At 43.9% G+C, this 8,032-nt stretch overlaps 1 long non-coding RNA gene and 2 pseudogenes across 1 annotated transcript in view; 2 read left to right on the top strand and 1 right to left on the bottom strand.

Annotated features, from left to right (window-relative positions):
* LOC106146309 overlaps positions 1 to 5,581 on the top strand; it is a 13,775-nt gene extending 8,194 nt beyond the window's left edge. Inside the window, exons 2-3 of the long non-coding RNA XR_001236096.1 lie at positions 3,594 to 3,763; positions 5,522 to 5,581. This is a non-coding gene — a long non-coding RNA (uncharacterized LOC106146309). The remainder of the gene's footprint in view (positions 1 to 3,593; positions 3,764 to 5,521) is intronic.
* Positions 532 to 1,415, bottom strand: LOC102019883 (annotated as a pseudogene).
* Positions 5,582 to 6,835: 1,254 nt separating the features above from the next.
* On the top strand, positions 6,836 to 7,479 carry LOC102010970 (annotated as a pseudogene).
* Positions 7,480 to 8,032: the final 553 nt, after the last annotated feature.

Below are 8,032 nucleotides of genomic sequence, written 5' to 3'. Positions count from 1 at the left end.
ATTGTGATTTTGAAGCAATGATAGTAGTAAAAGATATTTGGAGACATTGCAATAAAGTGATATGAATATGATTATAAATTATATTGACATTAAATTCACAGGTACTGCTAATAATATGGATTTGTTATCCCCATTTATAAATGAGAGGGAGGGTAAGTTTTAAGTAGCAGTTAGTGAAATAAAAGCATATTTTTCCTTCCAAGTTCATGGACTCCATGGGTCCCAAGATAACTGTTTCCATATTTTTAATCTTTGTATCTATATCTTTTCATAAGTGATTGTGTTATAAATGATATATTATTTTCTTTTGGAACTCTCTGTCTTTTGATCAGATAATCAATCCATTTATACTTATTGTAATTATTGCTATATTTCTGACTTCCCCCTTGCCTTCTTTTTTTTTTTTCTGGTACTGGGAATCGAACTCACGACCTTGTGCTTGTCAGGCAGGTGCTTTGCCACTGAGCTAACTCCCCAGCCCCTCCCCTTGCCTTCTTATTTACTCTATGTATCAGTTATAATTGGAGTTGACTTAAATTATAGAAAACTTAAAGAAACAGTGGTTTACTTATTTATTTTTTTCTTTTATTTGCACTTATTTTATGCTTAATTTATTCCCATGCCATAAGTTTTTGTTTCTTCAGTTTCTTCTGGGGTATCTTTTTCTTCTGTGCAACTTTCTCTTCTGGTTTAGGAACAATTTGTTCCTTTTCAGTAAGGGTCATCTCAAAGTAGGAGGGGGAGCTCATGTACGGGTTAATCTGGCCATGAGCTGTGTAATACCGTGATGCATCTTGGGTGCTTTGTTCACCTGGATATGTTCAATGACCAGAGAATCTACATCTAAACCCTTAAGTTCATCATTACTCTCTGAATTTTTAAGCATGTGCAGCAAAAATTCAGCATTGTTTTTGGGCTCCTGACCCTGTGTCCAGCCTCACTGTTTGGCCTGGACATACAAACTGGGCATACAAACTTCACGATTGTAATGCCAGAATGGCACACATTGCTTCTTTAATGTGATATCCTTCAGATATGTGGTGGCCTTTAGGATATGCTGACCCTTGAGGGCCTGGGCAGTTTCAAGGGGATTCTTAAAGTGAACACAAAGATTTGAACCTCTTGATTTGCATGATGTTGTGGGGTTTTCTGGGTCAAGAGAGTAGTGAACCATTTTCACAGGTCACCTCAGACCTCTCACAGGAAGAGAATAATAGTGGTTTAAATCAGATACATTTTTATCTGCCTCTTGATCTACAACTGGTATAGTAACTTCTTAGTTGTCAGAGACCCAGTTTCCACTTCCTTACCTTGTCATTTCCGTCTTCGAGTTTATCAGCTCAAGCTCCAACATGGTTCTTATGGTCTCATTCCAAGCGGGAAGAAGGGAATATGGTGGAAAGGTGAAAAAAAGGTGAAACTCCACTTATGTTTCCAATGAATAAAACGAGGCTTCTATTACTATGGAGAGGACAGTGGATACTGAATCTCTATTAGCAATCTCTGCCTTAGTCTTTCTGTCACTGCTGAGAGCCCAGCTGTCAAAAGCAATGGCTCTGAGCTTCCAATATGGTACCCATCATGAAAGGACCAGCCTGCCATCTGGTGGCAGGCTGCTTGTACTGGATTCCTTTCACTATAGAGGTTGCATAGATTGATCTTCACTGGAATAGATGTTCATTCAACTATGGCTTTGCTTCTGTCTGCCGTGCTTCTCCCAGAAACATCATAGATAGATTTACTGAATGCCAGGGGCTGGGGATTTAGCTCAGCGGCACAGTGCCTGCCTGGCAAGCGCAAGGTCGTGAGTTCGATTCCTGGTACTGGGGGTGGGGAGAGGGGGGAAGGTTCACTGAATGCCTTTTAATAATCACAGCAGTCCAGACAGCATTGATTTTGGTCAGAAACCTCATTGTTTTCAGCAAAAGAAGTAAAGAATTTGCCAGGTGAGCATGAGATTCAGTGGTCTTGTTACATGCCTCCATGACCAGAATCATCTAGCTTTAGGGTTTTCTGACATGGTCTGTTGGGACCTGGTTAGTGTCATCTGAGGGACAACCTCATATGCATCTGAAACAAAGGATTTGGCCTGCGCTTGAGACCATGTTTCTCTTTATCAGAGTTGGTAGGCCAGAGACTCTTAGGCTGGATAATTTTCTCTTTGTAATGGTTTAAATATGAAGCATCACCCAAAGACTCATGTTTTGAGGGCTTGAGTCCCAGTGCAGGAATATTCAGAGGTGGGGCTTAGAGAGGGGACAGGGCCATGAGGCTGTTAATCTCATGAGTGGATTAATCCCTTCATGAATTCATAGCTGGGTGCGCTGTTAGGAGGGAGGGCCCAGTTTGGTCTCTAGATACGTGACTTTGAAAGGTATGTTCTGTCTCTGCTCCCCTCCTCTCTGGTTCTTCCCTTGATCTCTGCCTCCTGGTTGCCATGAGGTGAAAAACTGTCTTCCACCACACCTTTCCACCATGATGTTTCTGCCCTGGAGTGAGTGGACCATGAACTAGAACCTCTGAAACCGTGAGCCAACATCTCCCCCTTTAAACTGTGTGTGTCAGGTATTTTCTTTCCTTCCCTGAAACCTTTGTCTCTACTAGTTTGGAGGTTCAAGGATCCAAAGAAATAATGTTTCCACACAATACAACACAGAGGCGCTGCTGATTCAGAAGCTGAGACACACATCTGCCTGTTTCAGACTTCTCGTGCCAGATGAGCAGAAAGAGGTGGGGGGGATGGGATAAATTCTGCACTGGCTGCAGTAATTGATTCTGGTTGTCAAATACAGTAGCTGCTTCACAGTGAGAAGGAGGAGAAGTATGTTTCCAGATCCCCTGAAGTCCTCTGGGTGCCTTCTAATTCCATGGCTGCTGGTAAAAGTGAATAGAAGGTGACAGCAACCAAATATGAGAAGGACAACCTGGGGCCAAAGGGACAAGGGAATAAGTGGTCAAGGAAAGATATAAATGCCTCCAGACCTGTGGAAGAAATGAGCACTTAGCTATACATTCTCTCTTCTGTACTATGCCATGCAGATACTTTGCAGATGTAGCTAATTGTCCTGATTTCATCCTCTACCATTTCGCATAGGGGAGTTTATTAGTGCTAGACTTTTCAATTTAGTACATCACATAGAACACTAAGATAGGATAAGATTAGATGAGAGGAGAAATGAAATCACTCTGACTCCCCGGAGCAGGAGCTGGATGCAGTAACTGCTGGGGCTTTGGACGCCCCTCTCGGAGGAGAGAATAAGGCTGTTCTTGTTCAGCTCACATACATTTAATTTATATGGGGCGGGAACATTTTGTGGTGGTTTTGAGGAAGTATAAGAAGGGAAGGTAGGGTGGAAATGGAGGCTGAGTCAGTAAGGAGTAGCCTGTGGCAAATACTGCCTGCCAGTCCTATGCAGCGCCCTCTGAGCCTCTTCTACCCTGGCTTCCCCTCCTCTTCCTCCTCCTCCTTCTTTTGATACTGGGGATTGAGCCTGGGGGCCACACCCCCAGCCCCTCTTTTATTTTGAGACAAGGTCTTGCTAAGCCACTGAGTCACCCAGGCGGAACTCAAACTTGTGATCCTTGTGCCTCAGGCTTCCAGAGCGCTGGGACTGCGGGCGTGCACCCCCATGCCTAGCCATCATGGTTTTTTGTACCATGGAGGCTGAAGGATGAGAAATGCCATTTCCAGGTGCTTATGCAGCTAGAATGTCCACTTCACCTGACTTCTGTCAAGAAGATACAGACAAACCTGCAGGGGAAGGTGAGTTGAGCGCCAGTGGGGGTGTCCATGGAGGTGTCCGTGAGGCTGTTCTGGTGGCAGAAGCGTTTTGGTTCTCTTACAGCAGCTGCAGTGGACGTCCTTGTGCCAGGCCCTTTCTTGGCTTCTTGGTGCTGAGCAGAGCACAAGAGGCTTCAGGCTTCAGGCCTTGGCAGCTTTCCCGGCTGCAACCTGGGCACTGAGAGCCCTGCGTCAGTGGCAGTCGCAGAAGCTCTCCTGCCTGGCCAGTTTGCAGTGGGATTCGGGCTTAGGCCTTTCCAGCAAGTGTGAAACCCATCTAATCCCTGTGGTCAACCTGTCCTGTTCATATCTGCTGCATGGACTCTGTTGTCTACAGTGGAACCCTGCACTTTATTTTTGGTTCTCCCCCACTTCTACCTTTAATGCAATTAACCCTTCTTCTTCTAATCTCGCCACAAATTATAATCTTTTGCTTTCTTTAATGGTTACCCGTAATTATTATGATTCATATTCATGTTAATTTCTCCTGTCAATTTCTAAAGCTTATCAACATCCAGTAAAACAGCACTTTAGCGTATTTTCATTTCCTTCTGGCCACTGCCATTCCACTCCCATGTTAGCTTTCTGTGGTATTTATTCCTAGTGCAAGGTTTTGATGCGGGAGAGGTAGCCAACCTTGTTAGTTTATGATGTCAGCAGGAGCCAGGAGTGCATCATTCGTAACATGTGTTTTTAATCTTCCTTCCTTCCTTCCTTCCTTCCTTCCTTCCTTCCTTCCTTCCTTCCTTCCTTCCTTCCTTTCTTCCTTCCTTCATTCCTTCTTTCCTTCCTTCCTCTCTCTCCCTCTCTCTTCTCTCTCTCTTTCTTTCGTTCTTTCTGAAACAGGGTCTCACTATGTAGCCCAAGTTGGCCTGGAATTAACAGAGATCCTCCTGCCTCAGCCTCCCAAGTACTGGGATTACAGGTGTGCACCACCACACCTGGCTGTTTTTACCTCTAAAATAGTTCTGAAGAGCAGTATATCCCCAAATGTGTCACTGGAACATTATCACAGAGGAGCCGTGTTGGAATGTTAACACATTGGAGAGCCAATGCTTATTTAATGAGACATAGTTCACTTGTTTTTCTATAGACCTTGGAATCAAGTTGCTGCCACATTCTCTGTGTATACATTTGTTAATTTAGTATATATTTATTGAGTAACAACTGGGTGCCAAGCACTATTGTATGCTCTTAGATGTGTCAGTAAACAAAAGCAGACAAAAATTTTATGGAGGATACTTTTAGCAGGGGAAAAATATAATAAAAAGGATCATAATAAATGTGTATATTATATAGTATATGAGATGATATGTCTTATACAGAAAAGGCAAGTGGAGCAGGGTTGGGTGACAGTTATACCCTAGGGAGAGAAGTGAAGAGCGTGGTATTCTCCAGGGAAGAGTTGCTGCCCGAGGGAGCAGCCATAGCAATGGCTCTGAAGCCAGAAGCAAGCCCAGTATATTCTAATTCATCTTAAATAGGTCATTGACAAGCACCTTCCTTTTTTTCTTTTTGAATTCAGGCACAAGAAAAATTATGCAGATGAGTCCATGGTATAGCACCCACTGTTTACCATGCTTAATAACATATCAAGTAAGCATTGGCCATTACATTTTAAAATGTGTGCCCAGCACCAATGGACTAGACATTATCCACCAGCACTTGACATTTGTTCTGACGTCCTCTTAGTTGCAGAGGCTAAGGGACTAAAACTACCTTTTCTGGACTCCCTTATAGCTAGGGTCTGGATGAGATGTATTTCCTGCCAATGAGACCACTCACATGGGACATGCTAGCTCCTTGTGACAACAGTCACTGGTAAGCAAGTTTGACTAGTATGATGGTATAGCTGGACTGCACGTTCCAGAGTCTGCCAACTTCATGAATTAGGGTGTATTCTTATCCTTGGCTTCTCCCTTGTCTTTCTGCTTATTGGCTGCCATGAGTTGAGCAGGTGTCTTCTGGCAGATGCGTTCGCTGGGCCTTGTGCCTTGGAGCCAGTGACTGTGCCTTGGAGCCAGCTGACCATGCATGGTCTGAGCCCTCTAAAACCATAAGTCAAAATAAACCTTTCCTCCTATAAGTTGTGGGTGTCAGGTATTTTGTCCCAGTGAGGGGATAGTAACTAATAAAAAATGGATGAATGGGAGGAATTTGGAAGGAGATGGGTGGCAGAAGGTAAGAAAAGAGCAGATCATGGCTTTGAGAAATCTTTAAGTAATTCTCTAAATGCCTTAGCTTTTATTTTCTACCTGCAATGGCTTTCAAGCCACCCATTTGTCTTCAAGCCCCGTGGTAAGCCAGCACCACCATGTAAAGTCTAATCAAGTAGGCTATGGGGATCACCTCCCTATGCAGTTTCAGGGGCCCAGATCCCTTTCGCCTGGTGGTCACAACCTTCTCCAGGTCTTCAGGGTCCTCTCTGTTCAGTTCACAGATGGAGAGAGAACAGGGCTTGATGGGGTTGTGAAGGGCAGGCATGAAAGGGTGGTGTGCATTTAGGGCTTAGGTGTAAAAGAGGCCTCATAGCCTATAGACAGGAATTGGGTCACACGGCCATCCTTAGCTGCAAGAGAGGCTGGGAAGTGTGTTTCTGGAAGAGGTGATGAACATCTAGCCAGTCTCTGACATGACTGCCACTTGTAGCCCATTTCCGCACAATGATTTGATAACCTCAGAATTTCCCCTCTCACAGGATGGGGGAGAGAAGAAGCACCCACTTTCTTTGCCCTGCTCTGCTTTTGCTGTTTTCTCTCAGCATGTGTCACCTCCTTACGTCACTGGCTCGATTACTAAGCTCCCTGGTTGGTGTTGGTCTCTCCCCATCAGGGCATGGGCTCCGAGAGGGCCAAGATCCTTGTGTGTTTTGGTCATCACTGTGTCCTTGGCACCATCAGGATGGGGTTGGTGTGTAGTTTTTGGCTTTGAGCAAAAGAAAGTTAGAGAGAAAGAAAATCATGAGGACCCACCAGCCCCTACCTCCCTTCTTTGCACTGCTGGTCATCTGTGTCCTCACAGATGGACATCTGCGTCCTTATTCCAACAGCCTGTCAAAGCATGGTGGGTTACTGTGCAGTTCTGGCTGTGCAGAGATGTGCCTCACCCAAAGACATCAAGAAGGCATCTCAAAACTGACCCTGAAGTGACATCCAGACAAAAATCCTGAGAATAAAGAAGAAGCAGAGTGAAAATTCAATCAAGTATTTGAAGCATATGATATGTTATCAGATGCTAAAAAAATGAGACACCCCAGAAGAATATGGCAAAAAAGGATTCAGTGGTGGAGGAGGAAGTGATGCCATTTCCACAGTCCATGTGAGTTTGGCTTTGCATTCCGGGACCCACATGGTGTCTTCAGGGAGATTTTTGGTGGTAAGGATCTGTTTTTACTTGACTTCTTCAAAGACCCACTTGAAGACACTTTGGGGGACCTGACAGGGTCCCTCAGGAAGCCGAAGCTGGAGTACAGGCTCCTTTTCTCCACCTTCAGTGGATTCCATCCTTTGGAGGCGGATTTTCATTGATACAGGATTTACTTCATTCAGGCCTCTGGGTCACCAGGGCCTCATTTTATTCTTGTCCACATCATTTAGCGGCAGTGGAATGGGCAACTTCAGATCTACGTCAGTTCTACTAAAATCATTAACGGTAGAAAAATCACCATAAAAAGAATTGTGGTTTTTTGTTTTTTTTTCAATTTTAAAGATAAAAGAACGAAAACATCTTAACAAACACACATACATTTAGAAAATAACACAAAACAAGCAATACAGGATCTCACACAAGGTGGTAGGAAATTAACAATGGTTGTTGTATTACACATTGATATCTGCAATTTGGATACTCAGATAAACAAATATAGATGTGTAAGATTGATCGTGTACCTAAACACTAACCGTTCCTTTCAATAGAGCAATAAAAGTCAGTAGTACAACTGTGTTAGCTATCCTATGTATACACTGTTGAGATGACAACTGTGTTAGCTATCCTATGTATACACTGTTGAGATGATCGAGAAAGAATAGACATGCTGGGCATGGTGGCGCACATCTGTAATCCCAGCACTCGGGAGGCTGAGGCAGCAGGATCGTTGCGAGTTCAAGACCAGCCTGGGCTACAAAGTGAGCTCAAGACCAGCCTGAACTGCATAATGAGACCCTGTCTCAAAAAGACAAAAAAAGAAAAGAAAAAGAAAAAGAAAGAGTAGACATTAAAGAAAATAGACAGTTAAAGTCCTTAAGGATAAAT

This window comes from Chinchilla lanigera, unplaced genomic scaffold, assembly GCF_000276665.1.
Source record: "Chinchilla lanigera isolate Chin_1 unplaced genomic scaffold, ChiLan1.0 scaffold00051, whole genome shotgun sequence".
Lineage (NCBI taxonomy): Eukaryota > Metazoa > Chordata > Mammalia > Rodentia > Chinchillidae > Chinchilla > Chinchilla lanigera.
Note: the sequence above shows the minus strand (reverse complement) of the source record. Positions and strands in the feature narration are given on the sequence as shown.